The 25,018-nt window shown below is 44.6% G+C and overlaps 1 long non-coding RNA gene across 1 annotated transcript; it reads right to left on the bottom strand.

Annotated features, from left to right (window-relative positions):
- Positions 1–25: 25 nt before the first annotated feature.
- Positions 26–18,579, bottom strand: LOC150005786 (uncharacterized). The gene is made up of 3 exons (XR_016511705.1): positions 17,963–18,579; positions 620–830; positions 26–257 (listed from the first exon to the last, which is right to left on the bottom strand). It is a non-coding gene; the product is annotated as an uncharacterized LOC150005786 (long non-coding RNA).
- Positions 18,580–25,018: the final 6,439 nt, after the last annotated feature.

Raw genomic sequence — 25,018 nt, forward strand, 5'->3', positions numbered from 1 at the left:
GCATGAAATAAAGGTTATTACAGAATAAAAGCCACCTCTTCTGATCATAGAAGTCCATGTGTTAAAGCAGTAAAGATGCTGAGAAATTGTGTTTCCCATCATTTTGCCCTTTGGTAAAGTCTATTTATCTTTGTGAGTGAAGAAACAGAGGTGCACAGAGCTAAGTGATTGACCTAAACTCACCTGGCTCATAAAAGTGGTGTAATGACCAAGATTCTCCCACCTGATCAAAACAGAATTCTCAAAATCCTACAAACCTAAAAAGACCAAATAGAAAATATGCAAGTTTCTATTGGAACAGGAAGAATTTCGAACTATAAAAGCAATCGTTAAGGAGAGAGAAGACCCTTTTCTCCAGATGCCACGAAGAAGTAGGACATGTTAAAAATACCCACAAAAATGCCAAAGGGGAGGCATCAAGGCAAGGTCTTTAAATAACAGAATAGCTCTCCCCTTGCTCAGGAATGATCAACGCAGAGTATTTTCCCCCCCTCCTGTAAAGGTGAAGAAAGGGAAGCAGAAATAGCAAAAATCACAGAACAAATGAGGAAAGTCTTCATAAACAGGGTCTTGGAGATGAATAAATATAGAGAAGGTTAATGAAGGAAAAGGACAATACCCATCAGTATCTCAGAGGACAAAGAGAAGGATGGAGTGTGGTGCACAGGAGGGAGAGGTCCAGAATGTCGTCTGCCTCCTGAGAGCCACTCACGGGACGGTCCTGCAAATGATCACCCAGACATCGCTGCTCAGGGAAGCAGTAGCATCAGGCTGGTGACGGGGACACGCTCCTGAGTGTGTAACCTCACTGCTGAAGACCACACGATTTCCTACAAATGTAGCGAGGGACAGAAAAATGGTGAAATGATCAATGAGTGCAGCGAAGTGCCGTTAATTTAAAACGGTGTAGAAAAGGAAATGATATTGCGAAGGAAATCAATGGTTCAAGGAGGGAGAGTTGATGAAAACTCATGATGGACACAGAATCTCTGCAGTCTTCCTACCCTTTGAATTTCCACTTCTCTGCTCCAGCTCACTGGCTTCTCCCTCCTTCCCTACCAGGGGAGGGTCAGGAGCAGCACCGTGAGTATCTTTAGACCATGACTTTTTCTCTTTGCGAAGAGAAAAACAATTGACATTTTTCAAATGGAACCCACAGAGAAGGCCAAGAATATTTGGGAAAAATAAACCCAATCTCCATTCCCCAAATACTCAAAAATACAATAATTATCAAAATGAATTGCTAAAGCATGGATTCGTGTGGCTGTCACAGCTTAATGAGTATGCACTACTCTAGTGTTATCCACAACTCAACCTCCTCTTGGTCCAATTTTTCTGAACTACATCCAGGAGTTGGTCAGTCCCATGATTGCTCTGCTGAACCATTGTTCTACACTCATTTCTTGGGCCTATTCTCTCTCACAAGGGTACCATTGGCCATCTTCCAAAGAGCATCTTCTCCTGAGATTAACTTCTGCATGAGAGGAGAGCTTCTTGTCTTCTAAAACTCACAGCTTCTGGCTGAACAGAATGTTCTCAAGCCCAAATCACCTAAGTTCTTCCCTGCTCAAACAGACAACTCCCCACCCATCCCTAAGTGCTTCAAGGGAACGTGTTCTTAGGAGATAGTTACTCACTTTTTAAAAATGTTAATATCCCTGCTCTTATACAAGGACTGTACTCAACTGCAAAATAAAAGTTCAGGAGATTGGTTGCACGAACTTGTGAATATACTTAACACTATTGAGTTGTACACTTAAAAATGATTAAGGGGGGTATTTTATTTTTGCATTTTACAGCTATTGTTTTTTTAAAACCCCTTAGGAAGCTATAGGAAAATTTAAGAAGTAGGACAAAACAGTACTATCTCGGGATATCTTAATAATTGTGTTGACAAGAGCACCTTTCAGTTTAGAAGGCACTTTTACACACTTTTGTTTGATTCCCACAGCCACGTTGATTGATGAGTACAGAAGATTTTTATTGTCCCTATTTAATGCACATGCAAAATGAGACTAGAATGAACGTCCAAGGAGGGAAAAGCTGGAATTAAACGTAGGTCTTGGATTCCATAGGCATGTGTTCTTATCGTTTGGAGAAATTGCACTCCTAGTTGGTGAGGAAAGAGGTGAAAGTGTTACAGAGCCCCAGCCTATGCTATTCTGGAACAGCTGTGGGGTCCGACTGCCCGCCGCCAGAAAGCGAGACTCCCAATACAAACGTTTGGTGGAAAAGGAAAGGGGGGTTATTTAAAAGTTTTACAGACTCAGAATAACAGCAGGTCTCTACTGTTATGTCCCCCTCCCTTTAAAACACCCCAAACACTTAGTCCTGCTTCCCCCTGCCAAACCAGGCCACTTTCAGGATACATCAGTCAGAGATACCATCTTTCAGAAACACAGAAGTCCATGGCTCAGCATTCCCAGTCACACTTCAGCATTTCAGGCATCTCCGACCAATCGACGCTTGGTTAGGCAGGTCCCCGCAATTCCAGCCTCATCAGCTTTGCCGCCATGTTCTCCAGGCAGGTTTCCCAGTGGGTCTCCTCTTTCTTACTCCAGACCTCGTGGTGGACTCTCTCTGCAAACCACGTGGCTTCCCCCTTACACCCCAGACCTCCTAGCTGACTTTCGTCCACCCCTTGTGTAGCTTCCCTCTCCTATTACGGCTGCCTGCTCTTATTTTAAATGCTGACCTGGAGCATCATACATTGTTGTTATGAAAAGTACCTTAAGCCTATCAACCGCCCTTTTTCCCTGGGCTGCAGCACAGCTATTATCTAGTCACCAATCTGCCATAGATATGAAAGGTACCTTAAAAGCTATACTATCTCCCTTCCCCACCCTCAAAACCAGGCCCTGTGGGGACTCTGGGGACGGCCCATGCTCTGTTACAAAAGTGGGATGGGGAGCTTAGGAACTGACATTTGGGGCCCCGCACCATGCCAGGTACAAGGCTCTGTAATACTCAGGCGCCGTTACCTCTTTAAGTCTTTACCATAAACTTATGAGGTCGGTTCTACAAGTATCCTGATTTTAAAGTTAAGGAAATGGAAGCTCAGAGAGGTTAAGTAACTTTCCCAAGGTTGCCCAGCTAGTTAGGGAAGAGCTGGATTCAAGACAATATAATATTTAGGGGCAGAACCCCCTGGGAGAAGAGATAAGGAGGGGAGATAGGGAGGAAGGAAGTGATTCCACAGTCTCTAACTTTGTGCCTCTGATGATCCTCCTGTCATCAAAGAATTTAAAAACAGGTGGCTAATCTAACGCTGGAGGAGGTGTAAGGGGAGGCTGCAGGTACAAAGAACAAATCTCTTTCTGAAGGTAAGTGGGGAAAGGGAACAAAGGATTACAATCTTGGAGATGTAGACAGGAAAGCAAAACTGCAAAAAAACCCTACAATTATGGCGTCAAGAGAACTGGCCAGAGGAGGAAAGGCTGCTTTAGAAAAGACGGAAAAAAAGGTCAGAGGAATTTTTTTCCTTTTTTTTGCATGTGCTGCATTTATAAGAAAGTGATAGACAATGTTTGTAGGAAAATATGCGAGTTGGGTAGGAAAAACTATAAACACATTTAACATTTCGCTAATTTTTAAACAATTTTAAATGCTAGAGGATCCAAATAGATAATGCATGGGAAATGCTTAAATTATAAAGTGTTATACAAAAGTAGAGTGGTACTTATTTTTATATGAGTGTATTTATAATAAAAGGAGAAGGAGAAGCCCGGCCAATGGGCTGAGCTAAGGCTCCCCCGGGCTCTGTGGCCGCTCTCACTGAGCATGGTCTTGCCTTGAGGCTCCTCTTTATCTTGTTGAATTACAGCTCCTCTCCACCTCTGGCGCTGAGTGCTGATGTGGTGCAGCTGTGTAACAGCTGGCCCGCGTTTACCCCAGGTGGTGGTATTTGAGGAATCAGTTGAGCAATTGCTCTGTTATGCGTTGTTTGGGGTTTGCAAAATCCCATTGCAATCCTGAAAGACTTAAGTCATCTCTCTCCGAGGACTCCCCAAAGCTACCACCCTGTGTTGTTGGGGAAGTGGGAGGATACCCAGGGGCCTTGGGGTGGAGGAGGAATCTTACAATTGCAGGGAAGGCACCCTTTCCTTTCCTGGGGGTTTCTAAGAGATACGATTTGCTGTGTGGCCCTGTCTCTCTCACAGACCTCACTATTTTTCAGGTGTCACTGGTCATACGCTTTTTTTTCTTTTCTTTTTTCTCATCTAACGCCCTTTCCCTCTTTTACTTTCCTCCCTTCACTTTCTCCTTTGTTTTTCATTGTACTCTTTCTTACTCTGCTCCTCTGTTTTTCTTCTTTTTCTTTTCTTTTGCCCAGTTACCATTTTCAGAGTAGATAATGTGGGGCTGAGAGATAGGCTAAGATGTAGGGTTTTTCAAAAGATGAACTACTCTTGTACCAGATGCCACACAAAGACAGCTGCTCCTGCCACCTTGAGGGTGCTATCAGAGGCCAGGGTTGCAGAAAGATATTTGCAGGGGCCTTTCAGTGATAGCTTTCTTAAAAAGCCATCTGTCTCCCCAGGAGAGCCTTCTGGGAGCCCCAGTTTGGGAGTTCCGGCATTGGACATGTTTTCTGCTCGATCTACCCCAGTGTCTTCAAACTGCTCCCTCCTGGCTCCAGGGTCTGCTCTGCTCTTATAAAGGTGAATCCTTCTGGGGACGGAATGTTTAAAGGAGTGATTCCCAGTATTTTCACCTCCAAGTGCCTGTCCCGAAACATTTGCTTTGGAAAGATTTGGTCTCCAAGCAATCAGAGGATTTTTTTTTTAATGACCCATTAAGATGACTTTGTTTCTCCATGTTCTTATTAATCATAGATGAATGTGTTTGCCAGTCAGGCTTCTGATGAGCACAAAGCACTCAGTGTCACCATGTGAACAGGTACAATTGAGCCTGGTACAATGCCAGTTGACATTTCACTTGACCTTTGAGGTCTGATGACAGATAAATGTGCTTCTTCCCTTGGTTTCCTGAAACGTTTGAACACTGTTGGAGACCCCAGACACCCAGTCTACCTTCCTGGGGAAAACTGCTTTGAGGTGCAGAAGATGACAATTAAAGTGACTGATGAAGGGGCCACTCGGAACCAAGGAACCTGGCATTTAAAGGGGCACTTAGGAAAGAATGGATAGCCTCAGGAAAAAGGGAGGGAGAAGTCATGCCTGTGAGAGAGAAGAAGGGAGACATTCTAGATGGGGTGGGTGCAGGTTTGGCAGAGGCTGCAGCTTATGCCTTTGGGGGGTTGCTCTCTAAGGTCAAGGTTACAAAGTTACAAAGGCAAAATTGGGGACCAGGCCTTGAGGGGTCTGGCAGCTTTAGGTTTACTAGCAAACCTGCTCTGGCCATGTCATCTGTTTCTTTTGAGGGGGGCCCATGGCAAAAGCTTACAAGCCTCCAGATGGTCAACCTGCGGCCACAACGGATAAACCAGTGACTGGAAAACCACATTCTGAGAACACCAGCCTATGGCATAGCTTCCCTCTAAGGGGTTTCCCAAAAGGCAGAGAAATTCAGAATTTAAGTTCAGAAACTTTTCTAGAATAGTTTCCATCTTATGTTTGGCTCTCAGAGGCAACCTGAGGCAGGAAAAGAGCTATGAACAGAATGATTCTAGATTTATATAGACGTGCATTAAAACCTCCAGCTTTGCCACTTACTAGCTGGGCAACTTTGAACTCAGTTACTTCATCTGGTTCTCCCCTATAGGAAGAATCTTCTTGTGAATGCAATCTGTGTGAAAGGCTGGGCTAATTAATGAATATAAGTTCCTTTTACCCCTAACCCAGAGTGGAACAGATGTGGTACTGGTACCCACAAACATACCTGGAATGGATTTTATGAGTTGGACTTATGTAGAATTTAAAAAATCACCATTGTTCCAGTATCTACTCTCCCAAAGCACAAAGATTTTGCTTTTATTTAAAATAGAATGCACTTATACAGTCTTCAAAGCATGGATTATTGGACAATACTGGTAAATCACCCCACCCTGGCATCCCTTTGGACTAGGTAAGCTAGGAATTTTTTGATGAGCATCAATGCAGATTGTAACAGCACAACAGACTAGAACATGGTCAGTCCAGGCATTAGAGTTAAGGACATTGTGGCAAATCATGACTATATCGAAGTCACTCTCAATTTAGCAGATATTAAAACTGCATATTAATTATACGTTTAAGACATTTAATGTGAGGATGCTACATATCTAAGCCATTTGCTAGTTGTGAGTAATTATTTTAAGAAAAATATTACTCAGAATAAAAAGTATGAATATAATTTTTATAAACCATCAAACTGTGCACTTTATATGAGTGAATTGTATGGTATATGGAAAATATATCAACTAAATTGTTATTGAAAAAAGAAAGATTATTTGTGGAGGTCTGTTTTCTGTGACCGAATTATTTGGCTGCAAGGAACCAATGCGAATGAAATGTAGTCACATAGTGAAATATCAATCTTTGCGCTTTTCTTGTCTACACTTTCTCAGGCTTAATTCTCCTCCAGACATCTATGTCATTTTGGGGATAATTAGGATTGTTCAAATAGAAAGGCAAAGGGGGAAAAAGCCACTGCTTATTTTTTACTTCCAAATTTTAAAATCTTGAAAACTAATTTTTAAAAATGTATACAAAGAGGGTTGTATTGAAAAAAGAAAAGGCTCATGACATCAAAGGGGGCTCCCTGAAAAAATAAAACAGATAGCTCTGGCTGGGTAGCTCAGGTGATCAGAGCGTTGCCCCTCTGTGCCAAGGTTGCGGGTAGATCAACAAATAGGTAAAACAACAAATCAATGTTTCTCTCTCTCTCCCTCCTTCTCTTTCTCTCAAATCAATAAACTTTTTCAAAAATGTATAAAGAGACATTGACTGGGAAGAGCATGGGGATACCAGATCATCCCATTTTAGACACTTACCCAGAGAAACCAGAGGAGGCCCCCTGCATTGGGAACTGAGAGGGAGCCGGATGGAGCAAGATCCTGGAAAGATCAGTGGACTGGAGAGATATGATATGGGGGTGAAGAGGTGGTCCTGGGAGAAAGTGGAGCCAGCAGGGACTTAGTGGGTCTTCTGCATTGACAGGGGGCTGCGTGCCTGTAGGCTGCTACCACTGCTCAGGGGCACACAGCCTGTTGAATGTGCTGAAGAACAGTACGAATACAAGTCACTGTTCCATGGGGGCCTTTCCTCCCATGCTTGTCATTGGTGGATGCGATAAGTGACATTTGTCCATACCCTAAGATTTTGCTGAACCCAATTCCAGCTGCTCCAATTGCCTGATGTCATCACTCTCTTTTTCAGTGGCCTTGGGCACAGAGAGGGGACTTTTGTAAACTTTGAGCACATCTTGCAGGCAGAGAGCCCTGCCTTGCCTGGCTTCCAGCAGCAACTGAAGATCCACAGCCATGTATGAGTCTCCCCTGAGTGCTTTTCCTAAGTAATTTGTGTAGGGGTACTTAGCTACGGTTGGGTTCTTTTTATCTTTTTTGCTCAACTCCTACTGTGTCCAATTCTTGCATCAGCCACTGCTCTGCTCCCTGGCACTAAATGTGAAGCATGAAGAACCCATTCAGCTCACTTTCTGAGTCATTTGACGTTTTCCAGATTCTCTAGCCTAAGGGTAGCCAAGAGGAGGAGGAGACATGGGAATGTGACCTATATATGATTTGTCACCTATGACTTGACTTTGTCAGGAAAGTTTCCAGCTCCAAGAGTGGGAGAGTTGAAAGGGAGGACAGGGAAGGATAAGATTCTTGTCCAAAAAGAAGAAAGCAGGATGCCAGGGGTCAGGAAGGATGAAGTCACGCAGCCTCTCCAGAAGTCCCAGCTCTGAGGAGTGCCCCTCTCCCGAAAAGCCTTCACAAGAGAGTGTTAAGACTAAGATCAGGGAAAGATAAACAACTCAGCAAGAATCCAGGCTGAGCTGAGTTCAGGCTGGCATTGATGTCCAAGTCCAAGTTAGACCCTGGCTTACTGAGCCCAGCCAAGCTTTGGATTTTAAAATTATGGTGAGGCTTTGTTGTGATTATTTCCAGAGGAAGAAAAAAATGAAGAGAGGCAAGATTGCTCTAAGTGTTCTTTTTTCATCCCAGAAAATGTCCCCTGAAGTTGGAAAGGGATAGAACTAAAAGCTAGATCTTGAATATACAACACCTCAACTGAGAACAGATGGGGACCAAGTGCCTTAATGACGATTTATGTGCAGAGGTTCCAAAGGCATTGCCTGAATGCCCAGCAGTTGTACTGAAGCTTCAGGCGGTCATGTGCATTCCAGGCTGGGGCTTTCATTAAAGGACAGGGCCAGCAATGTGGAGATCATCCCTTTATGCCCCTCACTGGCTGAACCATGTTTGAAGTGCTGGGCAGACTTTTGACAAAGAGGAGGTCTTCCAGGTGGCAGACACCCTCAACTCATTACTCTTCCCATTCCTCCACCCCAGGCTTGGTATCCCCAAATCCAGAGCTAACCTGAAGTGAGTCAGGGTAGTGGACACCTCCCATGTGTGCTTCCCCAGGATCTCCTTTCCCTCTATCATCCTCTGCCTCCCATGGTTAGATATCCATCTCTGAGCTCTGGAAATAAGCACATGACCCAATTCTGGGACTTTTTATTAGAATTCTTAGGAAACATAAGCTCATTTTCAGCTGAATATGAAGCTGGGAGGAAGTGAACCAAAGCTATTAGAAACTACCCCTTAGAAACATGTGCCTGAGAGGAACATCAACTTAGTCACTTGGATCCAACAGTTTCTGAAGCAGGAGCTGCCCTTGGCCCCAGTACCTTGGAGTTATATGAGCCAATAAGTTCCCTTTGTGCTTAAGATAGGGCAGGTTTGGTATCTGTCCTTCTAGGCAATAATACAGACAAGGGATAGGTCAACATTCTGTTGAAGCTTAGAGTTAAATAACCATTTTTTTCAAATTTTGAATCTATTTTTATTTTATGTTTATAGTAGTATTTTTTATATTGCTCTCAACTGTCAAAAACATTCAAAATAAAAAAGCATAATGGGGGAAATGGCACAAGTCCTCTGAGCAGCCAGAATTAGGATTAAAATGTTCAGGTTTTCCTCAGTGAGACCCCTGGACCCACTGTGATTATCCCAGTTCACTTTTCCTTTACTAGGATTTTATTTTATTTTATTTTTTTGTTGATGTGTAATTGACATACAGTCTTCTATTTGTTTCATGTGTACATCCTAGTGATTTACTATTTATATACATTATGAAATAATCCCCCAAGTAATTCTTGACTTGGACTGCTTCTCCAGCCTCTTCCCTGAGCCTCTTACATGTCAATCTTATCCCAGACCCACATACCCCAGGGCAGGAGACTTAGGAATTTGAGTTGCCTTCAGTTACAGTGACCTCTCCCTCCTGATCCCAGTAAACATCTCTGTACTTGGTTCTGGATTCTGACTCTGTGGCCTCAAATTGCAATAGATTCTCTGGTCTGGAGCTCTATCTGGCTACCCCTGAAGTAACTTCCTTCATCCTGGGAACAAGGATCTTGAGCAAGGCAGTCTGATATCTACTCATAAAGAAGCTTCTTAACTCCAGCGTGATTCAGACACATCCCAATGGGAACCTCAAAGGGGACCAACCAGGATGGCAAGGAGCCTGGAAACCATGTCCTTAAAATCAGATTCAATGGCATGGGGTGGCATTTGGCATGGAAAAAATGAGTTTAAAGGACAGACACGATGTCTTTCTGTAAATATTTATAGGACTATCCTACAGGACTAAAGTCAATGGGTGAATGTCCCAGGGAGATGAATTTGGGTCAACAGAAAAAGGAACTACTTTGGATTGTTTTTATGCATTTGAGAATTGCCCTTGACTTTAGCAGGAACATCTTTAATATCCTTGTCTGCTCTCAAATGCTTCTCCCTGTTCAGACTGGCAAACTCTTGTGGGTGGATTCCTGGGAATGGCATCTGGGAGGAGCCTGAGGAGACTGAAATGAGCGTGGAGTGACTTTCATGGAGAACACCTACAGCCCAGAGCTGGAACCAACTGCTGGACTTCAGAAGTCTGGGAGTAAGAATCATTGCCCATAAGCCAAGCTCACTGGGGGATAAAAGAGAGAGCCCCCCTGTGCTCAGTTGAGAGGCAGCCATCTTCACCATGCCGGTGGAAAAATGGGGGGGCCCAAGTGTAATAATGGTAAATCTATCAAAACCAAACGGACATAGCTCACATCCTGTGGGCCATAAACATCCACAGGTGAAATTTTATGAGGTTTTAAAGAGAACTTTATGAGTTTTGAGGGAACCTTAGTATAAACTGAAACCAGCCATGGAAAAAACAATATAATGTGAACTGGGTAAGGCAATATCTGAAAATTCTGTCACTGTTACCAAACCTAAGAAACTGTTCAGGGGACGAAGAAAGATATGCTAGATTTTATGCCTCCCCCATGATTTCTGGTGAGGTAGACTGTTCTACCAGCAACATTTTTAGCTCCTTGAGAGCAAAGGCTATTAAAGGTCTCCTGTTTCCCACACAGCACCTCGTACAATGTAGGTGCACATGTGCATGTACAAATGCATGAACTATGCCTAAGAGATGGGAAATATTTGTGAGGACTTCCACAGGAAGTCCCCACTAATCTGAGGGCTTTTTGTGTCCCAGGTAGGAAACATGAATTCTGAACGTTAAGAAGTTTTCCCGAGGTCACATAGTTAATAATAGCTGAATCCTAATTTGAACCCACATCCGTCTGTCCTTAGAGCCCATGCTCTTTCAACCACATCCATGGCTACCAGACTTTTGGATTTCATCAAACACTATAGTTTCAAAAACACTTGAAAGAACCCTGATTAGGTTGCCAACATTTTATTGGGAGGATAGTGTTTAAAATTGAGAAAGCTGTGCCAACAACAGCCCAGAAATACAGGACATGATCTCAGAATAAAGAAAATAAATTTATGAGATACTCCATTCCTTAATGCACATGTGCACATGCGTGTACCTGTAAAAACATTGTCATTGACAGACACCAGACTAGCTCTTGGAACTGCTACTCTCCGCCACACTTACCTTGCTGGTCCCTTGTAGCACTAACACAATGTCCTACACAAAGTAGATGCTTAATGTTGAATGACTACCATTATTTGCTCTTTCTCATGTGATCCTCTAAAAAGACCTCAATTGTACATGTGTTTAGTAATGTCACAGACCTATTGACTTGCTTCATCTTGTGTAACTTTTTATTTATGTCTTAGTAAAACCTGAACTTTGCCACCACCACTTCCTCCTCTTGGCAGATTTCTCCTCTTGGTAGATTCTATCAATACATCTTCATTGCTGCCCCTCTGGCCTAGAATCTCACCATAGAGGTTCATCAAGGAATGGGCTCAAGGAGGGTTGTGCAACCCTAACAGATGGGTGGGCACCTTGGCCTAGGGATTCTGTGGTTCAAGAGTCCCATTCTCTTGTCTTAGCTCTTCTACTGGGTGAAATTCTCTCTTCTATTTGGACCTCGGATTTGGTTTTTCGTTTGTTTGTTTTTTGAGCTCAGCTTTTTGGTGTGTTTGTGTGTGTGTGTGTTCATGTACAAAATGAGGAGGATTGGGCCAAAACATCTGAAAGGGTGCTCCTAGTCTTGGCAATATCCACGTGTCTCCCATCTGGCCGACTGCAGCTCCTTCCACATCAGGGCCCCTTTTGTTTGAGAAAATTTGGAATTTGGGGATGGATCCCATGACAAGTTGGCTCTTGAGGAAGATTCTGTAATATGATCACACAGCTGTTTAGTGATTCTACATGAGTGTAAGATCACTTTGGGGTAGAATGTCAAAGTTTACCAGACACTATCTTGGGCCCGTTCTCCTTTTTCCATGAGACCAAATCATCGTCCTCAAAAGCATTACTAATTGTGCACATCCACGAGGTGCTGGAAGGCCCTGGCTGGGAAGCAGAGGACTCATGCTGGGACGCATCCACCTTGCGCGGATTTCTCCTTGGCTGGGCTTACCCTGGAGGACCTGGCAAGCAGCCGGGCTGTGCTCTGGAATAAATGACTTGTCAGGTAACTAGCCCCAGCCCCAGCTCCAGCCCAGGAGGTGCTCTCACACTCACTTGGCCTTTCATTTATCCTTACAGCAAGGAAACTAGGATAGCAGATAGGCTACCCTAGAAAGCCTACCGCACAGAGAGGGAAAGGTTACGTTACAGGGCCCATGTTTAAAAACTTTCTTCTGAAAAGATGTCCTTGCCCTTTCATTTTAGAGTAGTTACTTGCCGGCACCCATCCGAAGAGGGCTATTTGGATGTTATGTAGAAACAGAGAAGAAAAGGAGAGAGCTAGCTGACTGGGCTGACTTTTGGATTGATTTTGGTTACTCTTTCACATACAGATCAAAAGCCTCCCGAGCAGTTAGCCCTCAGCCAGGGAGTGACTCCTACAAACAGAGAGAGAGAGGATCTGGCAGAACTGAGAATGTACTGTGTGCAAATGCATTGCATTCAGCAGTGCTGGAGCTGTCTGGTCACCTCTGTAAAGACACCCTGAAGATGAGTTTTGGCTCCACTCTGCACCCCTGGGCTCTGTTAGCCTTCTTAACCTACAGGGGCTAAGCTTCCCTGGCCCTTTGGAATTTGCATGGTGACCCTGTCTCAAGCAAGATAACTGGGGTTTGCTGGGGGAGGGGGGGTGTTCAGGTGTAAATGATCTTTTTGTCCTTGGCGATACCTTTCTATATTACCTCTGACCATTAGTGTAAGAACTAGAGTAAAAATAGAAAATCAAAGTCTTAGAGAAGGGGCAAGACCAAGAAGACAGAGCTACCAAGAGTTATGTGCTCAACCAAGAAATATTGGGAGTGAGTAGATTCAGCAAAGGCCTTGAGGGAATGGCCACAGGGAAAGTTGGGAGAGCAAGCAGGAGCACAGAGACCCTCAGAGACTCTGACTTGGGGAAGAGAGGCCCCAAACTAGGAACACACCTCTAAAGGAATGCTTGTGAGTGGGAGACTGGAGAAGAACACTGTTCAGGTGGCATGGGGACATTCTGACCTCTACCAAGGGCCCAGAGAACCTGGAAGAAGGATTCCCAATCACTCTGCAGCCAGGGAGGTCAGAGGGAGAAAGCCAGTCTAAGGGCAGCTGGGAGAGGAGGAAAAGAAAGGAAAGGAAGGAGGCCTGAGAAGGAGGTGTTAGGTGGAATTTAACAGGGCGACTAAAGTAGAGCCCAAGCACCTTAAGAAAAAGCACTTGGACCCATTACAAAGGGTTATGGAGAAAGAGTCAACAAGCTGAAAGGGCAGAGGGAAGACTTCTCTGTAGGATCCACCTGGACCAACCCACCTCCAACTTGGGGAGCCACAGAAGCTGTTCTTTTCTTTCTGTTGACAGATTCCATCCACATCTGTGAATAGAAAGGTGTGTTGTGTCAGCCTTGCAGAATTAGAGACCCATCCTGTCTCATTTTACCAACGAGGATACTTAAGGTCACCCCGAGAGCTGGTGATAGAGCCTCAGCTGGAGCTCTCCTCCTTCCCTAGCCCCAATTCCCTCCAGTCCTCCATCAATTTCTGGCACCCAGAGAGTGTGTGTGTCTATGCCCCCATTTTTGGAATCCGAGAGTCTCCCGTGGTGTCTGCCTGTCTCTCTGCCCTGAAGATCCTCCCATATCAGCCCCTTGCCTACCTGGCTGTGTCTTCTCCTGCTGTACGTAGCATATCTGTGCCCACTGGGCTCACAGTGTGTGTTGGCCTCTGCTGGCTAGTGTGAGCCAGTCTGCTGCTATCCTCCACCGCCAGCAATGGCCTTCTCAGGGGTGTGTGCTTTTGGTGTCAGGCCCACATGTTCCTCTCCTCATTTCAGGACAGGCATGTCTGTAATTCTGAGAAAAGATGGGGGGTGTGCAGATGCACAGGGAGCAGGAGAGCATGCAGGCAGCTGCTAAGACCCATTTCCAGCCTCCTCGAGCATTTCCAGACACACAGATGGGAGGGATGACCACATGTGGGTCTATGGGTAACACATGTGTGAGTGCAGCTTACATTCTATTCTAGTCCAACAATGAACAATGAAACTCTCTCGGAACCAAGAAATGTGGATTTCCTGGGCTTCCGATTATGGTTTCACTGCTTAAGCCCAAAGCGTCTGTCATTTGGCTTGAGAACCCGTTAAAGGTGAAGAGGATCTGTTCAATGAAGGTTAGAAAGGTCATTTAAAACAGGTTCCCTTAAACCAGTGATTCTCAACCTTCCTAATGCCGTTACCCTTTAATACAGTTCCTCATGTTGTGGTGACTCCCAACCATAAAATTATTTTTGTTGCTACTTCATAACTGTAATTTTGCTACTGTTATGAATCGTAATGTAAATATCTGATATGCAGGATGTATTTTCATTGTTACAAATTGAACATAATTAAAGCATAGTGATTAATCACAAAAACAATATGAATTATATATGTGTTTTCCAACGGTCTTATGGGATGGACCCTTGTGAAAGGGTCGTTCGACCCCCAAAGGGGTTGTGACCTACAGGTTGAGAACCGCTGCCTTAAACCAAGACCCCATACAGATCCAAGCAGGAAACTAGACGTGAGAATTAGAAACGAAAAGAAAGGCTTCTGATAAGGAGCTGGTTTCTGTTTGAGGGAGATGAGCTGTCAAATCCTTTGCTTTGGAGAATCATGGGCTCCCAAGTGGCCTTGAGTTGGGATGGACTCAAAGCTGAAGGACAGTCTATAAGAAATTATCTTTCTCAAGGCCTAGCATCTGGGCTTTGCCCAAATCTCTAGATACCAGAAGTCCAACCCTTTGTTCTTTCAAAGGTAAATGAACCATTGAGACCCCCTAGGTGCTATCTATTTCTTTTAAACAAAACAAAACAAATTTAAAAACTTACTAAATACCTATTCTGAGCCAGGCACCAAGGTTGGGGCTCATGGGGATTCAAAGATAAGCTGAGCAGGATCCTTGGCCTCCCAGAACTTAGAACAAGGTCAGAAGAAGTCACACTTTCTTTAATTTGGAAAATGTTAAAATGTTTCCCAAAATGCTTCCCCTCTATTGCTGAGAAGTCTACTCCCCAGCAAGCTGGATAGCAGGTGGCACTAGAGCCACTCTCTGATGGAAGCAGGTGGCTATGCAATCAGCTGTCTGGGTCTCTTTCACTTCCCTCTCCATAGTCACTCCCCGAGGGGCTACTTGAGCCAGGTGCTGAGCAGAGGCAGGCGCCAACCCTGGGGGCATTGCTGGCCTGGGGGCCTGGTGCTCCGGACCTCTTTTGGTGAGTCTGGGTAGGGACCTGTCAGTGCCTCAGCCCACCCTTAGCCTCCCCTGGGGAGTCCCAAGATGCATCGTTTCTGTCTACAGCTTCCCTTAACATCCACGGATAAGGGTATTGAATGGACCCCCAGGGAGGCTTTAAAAATTGAAAGCCAGCCCTTACCAGGGCCCCCACCGGATGGTGAGAGAGCATGGGAGGAAACAAAAGTGCTTGTGTTAACAGAATGTCATTTCCCAACATGATTCAGGCCCCGACGCACAGGCAGGAAAAGGAGAGCAAATGCCTTGCCATTCATCACCTCGGACACAGTTATTTTTAGAGTGCACACCAGCCCGACGCTGGGCTCCAGGGCCCTGCCGTGGAAGGAAATGAGGCTGGGCCGATAGAGTCAGTCAAGAGTGGAGATCCTGCAGGCGTGAGAGTGAGGATGTGTGTGAAAAAGAGGAGGAGGGGGCAAGCAGCCTTCCTCTCACCTGCAGGCCCTGAACCTGGCAACTTATGTGAGCAAGAGGAGGGAAACTGAGCATGAGGTGATCATCAGGGCATCCTTATGGGAGAAGAGACGGCCTGGAACTCCAGGGAGTCCTGGCTCAGGAAGCAGCCCGGCCATCCCCATGGTGGGCTGACCTGCCCTTTCACATGCACACAGGAAGTCCTCCTGGGGAGCGGTCAAGGTGGCCTCTGTCCTAGACTTGGTAGGATGCTCTGTCACAGCCTTGAAAACATCTGGCCGACACGAAGGCCTCCATGCCCAGATGAAAAAGGACAGACCATCTGGACCCTCTGAGCTGGCATCAGGAAATAAATTCTGCCCCAATGAGTACCCAAGTACCCAGTTTTCTAGAAGACAAAGTCTTACCTGGACATGAAAAGAGATCGCTTTTTTGTAAGAAACAGAGGTTTCCCCTCATTTTCACCCATTTCTGCCTCTCTTCTTGCTAGTGACTGAAGGGAGAGGGAGGCCTGTGGTGGAACTCAGCCCTGAGGCAAGATCAGGCCCAGGGTTGGCCTCAGGCATTTTCTCTCCTTTCATTTTAAACACCCTGCTCTCCTGACATCTACTTCCAGAGCCCTGAAGAAAGAGGGGTTACCCACAATCCAGATTCCACCTCTAGTAAACAGCCCAGGATGAGACTTACTCTCCCTTCCTTCTTTCCGCAAGTCTTTCAAGATGTGCTTCAAAGTCTACAGAAATATCCTCTCTACTACATGGGACTTTCAAGGCCTCAGACATGATTTACTTTCTGTTAATAGCTCAGCTGTCCCTGAGGTTCTGGCCAGTTTCGAGCCTTCTCACTGGGAGATGACTTCCCACCCAGCCGTTGGACAGCCTCCCACGGACAAAGCCTCTCACAGTGGCCAGTCCCTGCTACTCCTTCCTCCCAGGAAGCAGGAAAAGCTCACGCAGAAGCCGGTGGGAGCCATCAGTACACTGTGAGCAGAAGTCTCTCTGCTGCCCCTGTTGGCACCCAAGAGATGGTTTGTCTGCCTTGTACCTTGACCTGAGGTGGTAGAGAGAGAGGGGAGGAAAAAGGAGGGAAGACCTCCAGTCCATCTAGGTTGCCCGTATCTTTTCTTCTGAAGAGTTATCACTAAGACATGCCATCCCGCTATCAATCTGGCAGCAAATATGCACTTGACTGTGTTCAGGGATTATTAGGATCACCAGTACACAGGCAGGCAGGCAAATGAGGGGGATGGCCTAGGAAGCCAGGTGTGCCTGTCTCACCTCTGCCACCAGTTTACATTAGTCATGACCCTGAATCAGTTATTCACCTATCTGGACTTAAAAAGAAATTGCTTCAACCAAATATTCTTGGTACCTTTCTAAAATACTCAGAACAAATAAAACTAGGGAGGTGGAACTTCTAGAAACTATGCTCCCTGGAGAAGTTGGTTCTCATGCTGCTGGTGGGAGCTAACAGATAGTAGAAAAATAACAGCTCAGAGTTATTGACCTGCCAAATGCCAGGTACCATGTGCATGTCACTGCCCATTCTTACACAAATCCTGCATGGGAGGTATTTATTATTCCCCATTGTGTAGACAAAAAACTGAGCATCAGAGATGTTAAAGCAATTGTTCAAGGTCACAGAATGGCAAAGGCAGGGCATCTTTCTGATGCCAAAGCCCATGTGCTTTCTGTCACACCATGTGTCTCATGATGGATCAAGGAGGACAATGTTCGTTCGTTTGTTTTTCTTAGATATCTTTTGAATGTCTGTCCCTACTCTGTCCTTCATTTTTTTTTTCTGTCCATAAAATTACTTATTGTAAAAGAATGCAATTCTATCCACCTCAAGTTGTGCTGAGAAAAGGAAAGAATAATGTTGATAAAGCTTCTGGCCCCCTATGCCACCAAATTGGAGTCTTTCACCAATGATGGTGAGCTGACCTCATCTGACAGCTTCTGTAAGTGCTGGGTGCCGGGAGCAGAATAGGATGAGTCAGATGCCAGCCCATTTCTTTCCCGAGGACCTGAAACCAACGGACTTCCTGCTTTTCTTTCCCTTGAAACCCTGTGTTTGACCATGCTTGAACGTCCCTGGGAGGATTAGGCTATTTGTCCTGGTCCATCACAGGGCGTGGGACAGTCAGCACAGGTGCCTCTGTAGGCCAACTCTCTTGGTGAGACCTTTTCACCTTTTCTCCTTTTCTCGTTGGCTCGCCCTGGTTCTTTCAAAATGCGTCACCTACCTCTCTGTTACAGTCTTCTCAGTCTTTCTTTTCTTCTCGCCAGTCGCCCCCCTTCTCCCTCTGATCTCTATGCCATTCCTTCTTCTCCTTGATGAGCGGGTGGCTGACCACCAGAGAGACACACAGCAGGCTGGAGCCACCTTCCCACAGGCTGCAGCAGTCTTCGTGACACTGCAGTACCAGTGCGGGGGGCCTGGGGGACCCACGAAGGAGACATTCTGCTTGACACTCAGCATGGTGTGCAGCTGAAAGAAATGGACTCACAACAGAAGAGGCTTCTGAGAAGAGTCCTCATCCTGCAGTAGGTGACAGCAGGAGTTCACATTTCTGCTGTTTCTCCTGCCTCCTCATGATACCTGAGTTAACCATGGAGTGTTGTGGTCCTAAGGGCCACCAAGGAGTCCCAGAGACCCAGGACATTGGCAGCATTCTGGAATACTCTGGCACTCTTCTCTTTACAGCGAGGTTTACTTTTAGAGGAAATCTACAAGTAAACTCCAGCCTCAAAGACTAGTACCAGTTTCCTCTGAGCCCACGAAAATCCAAGCTGAAAAACCAGTGAAATTGGCTTGCTTCACTTAATAATGCTCAGCACAAATAACTTCTTGTTCTTGGTAGGAGGGTGAAAGGTGAGTAGAAAGGATTGTGGAACTAAATAGAGGCCGTATCTAGATGCACTGATCTGTGTTCCACCTCCGACTCCATGTGACCCTAAACATTGTTTTCTTTTTCTGTGTCTTGGGTTCTATATTTATAGAGAGGCTTGTACCAAGAAGAAACTGATACATAATTAGACTAAAATGCTATGTAAATAATATTAGAGGTTCCCCTGCTGTTTGCATGACAGCAGTTCACTCAGAAGATTCAAGATCCTTTTGATCTGAGATGAGAAGGACCAGCTGCTGAGAGATGGGGTCTGATTTAATCCAGCGTTAACCTTCCAGAAGATCTTTGTAGATAATTTGTGATGCTTCTTTGTAGTCTAAATCCAGGACAAAGGTAGAGAATATGATTTGTGGGACTGGTAACAAACATAAACTGGAATTTCTGATCAACCCACTTTTTTTATTTGTGTCATTTACTTTTCTCACATAGGTTGTTCTGTGTAGATTCAAGGAACCAGTGCCTCTGGACAGGTACTTCTGACCTCACAAAAACCTTTTAACCTGTATAATTAAGTAAAAGTAAGAAATGATAGCCCCCACCTATCAGGAGCTATACAGAATTTAGAATGAAAAGCCATTTTGACTCCCCGTTTCAGGGGGCGTTAAGGTAATGTGGCTCCATATCGCCGATATGGAGAAGGGCTAGTTGTGGGGGGTGGGGGTGGGGGGTGTACTTGTTGGACTACATACAACTGTCTCCCAGCAATCCTCCCTCACGTCTCCAGGGCCAGATTGGAGCAGCCTGTGGAAAAAATTCTTGTCTATTTTCAGAAACAGATAAAAGCATTCAGATTATGCAGTGCAAATCTCAGCCTGAAAGCGGCTGGAAAAATCTGTTCCTTGCCACTGTCACTGACCCCCGACCCCTCCAAGTAATGACATTCAGGCCCACTTCCCCTCCTCTGTCCTCACTCCTACCAGCACAGACTGACCCTCCGCCGCACATCTGGTCCTTGTCTGTGCTGTCAGAGCGTTCATTGCTTAGAGAACTGGAGACAATGGAATAGAAATTGATGTAAAAAATTATCAACTTGTGCAAGGAGGAGCCCGTGTTAAGTCCGTGTTTCTTTTTATCTGGATTTTTGGGCAGCAGATTTACAATGCTGCCTGGTCCTCAACTCCTTACCCAGGGGTCACAGGGCAGCAGGTCTGGTTGCCAGCAGGCCCATAGGCCTCATTTGCTGATGAGATCTGCCCTAGGGAGGACAAGTCTATCCTGAGCAGAGCTGCCTGAGACCAGATGTCTGTCTCCCTGTCCTGAACTCCCCTAAGCGCAGGAGGTTTGGGAGCACTGAATATTGCATCAGACTGGATCTCTGGGGCAAGGGATTATTCCTGGCTTTAGGGAAAAGCCTGGTCAGAGACATCTCCACTGTCCAGGGCCCTCATGTTTGCAATAGATCAGCTATGCTCCTAAGACCCGACAATGTAAACACAGTAAGCCAGGCTTATGCTTAGTGCATCAGGGAGCAAATATCAGTCAAACACACTCCAGAGGACCACTCTGTTAGCTTTATCATCTGGGAGGCACTGGGGGTCTCAGCGCTCCATATTGAAAATGCCTTTCCTTCCAGAATGCTTTGTGCTTAGCACTCCTCACTGAATAATTCATGAAGCGCAAACTCCTCCTATAAGAGCACTTGTTTTAAGCACTTGTTTTTCTACCTCCACTGGAGGCAACAGGTTTCCAATCCAAATAGAAGCCAAGCAATACCAGCTGCCCATCGAGCCAGACCAGATGACTCTTCCCGAGGGAAAGGCACGAGCCTCTCATTGCCTCCTCCCTGGTTTCCTCCTCTGGATGCACCAGTTGTGGGGGAGTGGGGGCGGCGGGGGCAGGGGGACAAGGCTAGACCGGAGAAGCCACCATCAAGCCAGAGAATTTTGAAGAGGGAAGCAGGGCCCGCCCATCTGGTGGACAGAGCTAGTCGTTGCTGTGAAGATGGGTTCCCAGGTTGGAGAAACAGGGCAGGAGCACAGCTGCAGGCCTGAGACAGTGCCGGTGCTTCCACAGCCACAGGCAGGACGTGGACAGAACAAGGGAACCTTGGGGAGGCTGCTAAAACCCACCAAGGCTCAAGATCCATGTTTCTGTTCCTTTCCATTTACATCAAAAGCTTGTAGCGCGTGAGGCAAAGACCAAGGAGCAAAGTGGAAATGGGCGTGATATTTAATGAAAAGCGCTGGCAGAATACTAGAAGGAGAGAGACACCCTAGTGCAAATCATACCCTGAGGTACAGCTCTGAATGCTTTCTACACCTCCAGGCCTTTGCTCAAGCTGGTCCCTCGGTCTGCAGTGCACCACCTTCTCCAGCTGTCAAACTCCTGCTCATCCTCAAAGTCTGTGAAAATGTTTCCTCTTCTTTAGGGTTTCCGATGCTCCTTCAGGCAGAATGAACCACTCCTTCCCTTTGCTCCAGCAGACCGTCTCTTCCCTTCCGGGTGTGTTCCACTTAGTGAGGCAGGGGTCTGGATCCTCCAAATGAGTGTGCAGCCTTCAGGACAGAGCCTGTGTTTTATTTGGTGCAGATCCTAGCCCCAAAAGTCCTTGTCAAATGGAATCATATCTCCTATGGGTCACAGTGGAGTCCCAGATACCAGCTTAAATGTCGTGCCGCAATGTGTATAGGACCCTTCTCATTCTTTTTTATTTTTGTTTTTTAATCATTTTAAAGCATTATGTTTGGTAGTTTTTAGTACGAGTATATTCACAATGCTGTGCAACCATCACCAATAATCCTAAACATTTTCTCTCCCCAGAAAGAGACCCTATGCTCATTAAATAGTCATTCAATATTATCTCCTCCCCCAGCCCCAGGGAGCCACTACTAATCCACTGTCTGTCTCTCTGAATTTGCCTACTCTGGACATTTCCTATAAATGGAATTATACCATATGTGACCTTTTGTGTCTAGCTTCTTTTATAACAATGTTTTCAAGTTTCATCCATGTGGTAGTGTGCATCAGTACTATTCCATTGTATGGATAGACCACATTTTGTTTATACATTCATCGGTTGCTGCCATGAATATTTGTTTATATATTTTTGTGTGGACATATATTTTTAATTCTCTTGCATATATATACATGTAGGTAGAATTGGTGAATCATATGGTAACTATATTTATTTAACACTTGAAGGAACTAACAGACTTTTCCAAAGTAGCTGCACCATTTTGCTTTCCCTCAAGCAGCGTATAAGGACCCTGATTTCTTCATGTTCTTGCCTCTACTTGTTATTTTGTTGTTTTGTTTTTGTTTTTTATGATAGCCGTCCTAATGGGTATAAAGTAGTATCTCATTGTAGTTTTGTGTGCCATTGTCTCTAATGGCTAAAGAGGGTGAGCATTTTTTCATGTGCTTATTGGCCGTTTACATATCTTCTTTAACAAAATACCTATTTGAGTCCTTTGCCCATTTTTAAATTAAGTGGTTTGCCTTTTTGTAGTCGGGTTATAAGAGTTCTTTACATATTCTGTGCACTAGATTCTTATTTGCACCCATTTTGTGGGTTGTCTTTTCACTTTCTTAGAAGCGACCGTCAATGCACAAAAAGTATTAATTTTGATAAAGTCCAATTTATCTAATTTTTCTTTTGGTACTTGAGCACTTGGTGTAATATCTAAGAAGCCATTGCCCGATTTGAGGTCCTGAAGATTTATACCTCTGTTTCCTTCTAAGAGTTTTATAGTTTTAGCTCTTATATTTAGGTATTTGATTTATTTTGAGCTAATTATTAATGAGGTATGAGGTATTAGGTAGGGGTCCACGTTCACTCTATTGCACATGCATGTATAGTTGTTACAGCACCATTAATTGAAAAGACTATCTTGTCCCATTGAATGGTCTTCACACTCTTGTTGGAAATCAGTTCCTCACTCGTTTAATACTATTACTTTCTTGAATTCACCACTTGAAGTAAGGTCATCAGGATATAAAAACTTGATAATACCAACATTTGTAAAATATAGCAATTCGTAACCTGACTGCCTCTACATGCCTCAAAACCCATTTCAGGAAAGTTAACAACATCCAAGGTTGCACATTTCCACAAGTGGAAATTGCTTGGACTTTTAACCTACAGTATAAAACAAAGAGACTTGAAGGTTCATTCCATGCATTGTGTTTGGTAAGCAGAGCACGTGAACAGATAGGAGAAAGAGAGCTGACCTCCATGGGCCCTGTATTAGGGCCCTCCACGAATGGGTGCATCCTGTTAGAATCCATCCTAAGTTAAGCAAAAATGAGCATCACTCCTTGACTGCTGGGGCTCTCTGCACTGACAGTGGGAGCAGCAGCATAGAGAATTCTTTGCCTTCCCTATCCCTGCCTCAGCCCAGGTACAGACAAGAGACTGAAGAGTGGTGGGGTAGCTGTGGGAAATTTAAGTGTGGGGTTAGAGAGGAAGATGTAGCAAAGGCAGGCACTCTTAGGGAGAAACAGGAAGAGCAATGACAGAAGTACTAAGGAGAAGAGGAGTGAAAAAACAGACCAAGACCTGGGGGTCTCCAAGTGTGATGTTCGAGAGAGGGGCTTCTCTAGCATAACTAGATGATTAAAAGGAGTGGATCCTGGACACTAAAATAACTAAATAACTGATATAATCAGGGAGCTGAAAGGCAGTTCTTAAGCCCACTGTGCTTGCTATCTTTCAGGTCGGTATTGGTTGACACTAATCCCTCTGTCTCAAGCATCCCCATCTCATCCCAGCCCGATCTGCCGGGTCCCACCACACCCTTCTCTGTCTAGCTAACCCCCAATCATGCCATTTCTAAACTTCCAGCACCTTCTTTGTGCTTCCCAGAGGGTGCCGCTAGATGTCAGATTTAAAACTTATGACACTTATACAGGGAGCAATTTTTGGTTTAATATCTGTTTTCCCACTGGATAGCGAGCTCCTTGAGACCAGGGAGTATGTCTTTGAAAGCCATGGGCTTGGAACTGTACATGGCACTAAAAGATGGCTGAACTGAATTGCAGGTGAAACTAAGGTCAACCTGCAGAAAAGAACAGGGACTCCGGTGTTGGTCCTAAGAAGGGAACTAGAAAATAGAAAGGGAGAGGAATGAAGGAAAGCACATAATTCCCTCTGGTATTTTCTTTCAGTCTGTTCCAAGCTCATTGCGTGAGCTCAGACTGTGTGCTGGTCATCAGCTTGTCTGCGTTTTCTTCTCTCTACAGTGAAACAGCTGAGCGTGTGACAAGGAGTGGATGCGTGTGCTGTTCTCAGTGGGCACTGTGGGGCCAAGAGGGATGCTGTGCTCCAATAGTAAGGGGGAAGCTGGGGGTTGTCGAAAACATTTCCTTCCTTGTTTTCTGCCAGAATAGTGGCGACACAAAAAGCGACATCGGAAAGCCATCAGGCAGCCGGGGATTTGAAGTTTGCCCTGTAGTGGAGTTAGGGATGGACAATGGGGGAATCTGTCCACAAGCCACAGATCAAAGTAGAAGTAGCAAGAGCTAAGGTAGAGATACATCCAGAATTTAAGTTCAAATCAACATGAGGAGGTTTCCTCTTCTTTTTAATATTTTTAACCGAATCAGAAATCAATATAACAAGATTAAGAAATCTTTTTATTTTAAAAGTCACCGTCTTAATACCCTAATACAAATATTTTCATACTTTTGCACACTTTCTTCTTCTTTTGTTAAAAGGTATAATTCATTCTATATAATTATAATTATTATTTGATACAATTTAAATATGTTCTCATTTTTGTTATTTCATCATAAACATTTTCCATACGTAAATCCTTTAGTATAATTACTTTAACTCTGTTTTATGAGCATAATATTTCTCTGCACTGTGTCCATTTTGTGGAGCATTTAATTTATTATCAGTTTTTGATTATTATACAAAACTGAACATTAATCATATAGCTTTTTTGTTGTTGATTTCTTTCTTTAGGATAAACTACTAGAAGAGCAATATCTGGCTCACAGGGTGTGAATATTTTTGTGGGTTTTGATATGCATTGTCATATTACTTTCCAAGTAGTTTATGACAATTCAGATTGCCACCACTGATGTATGAGTTTCCAGTGTCATCCACAACCTGACCAGCACTGGGTGTCACATTTTATTTTAACTTCTGATCTAACCTTGTAAATGGGTACTTTAATGTTGCTTTAATCTACAGTTACTTAATTATAAAGATAAACTTTTTCCCTTGAGGTAACAGGTAGTCTATCATTTCTCTTCTGTAAGTTACTTTTCATCTTGTTTTTTCATTCACCTATTGAGATCTTAAGGTTTCATTTATGTTTTTAATGAGTAATTTATAAAGTATCAGTATATACTCTTTGCTTTACTTGATAAAAAATATTTCCTCAGCCCTGGCTGGTGTGGCTCAGTGGATTGAGTGCCGGCCTGCGAACCAAAGTGTCGCTG

This window comes from Furipterus horrens, unplaced genomic scaffold (genome assembly GCF_987537825.1).
Source record: "Furipterus horrens unplaced genomic scaffold, mFurHor1.1.pri manual_scaffold_6, whole genome shotgun sequence".
NCBI lineage: Eukaryota > Metazoa > Chordata > Mammalia > Chiroptera > Furipteridae > Furipterus > Furipterus horrens.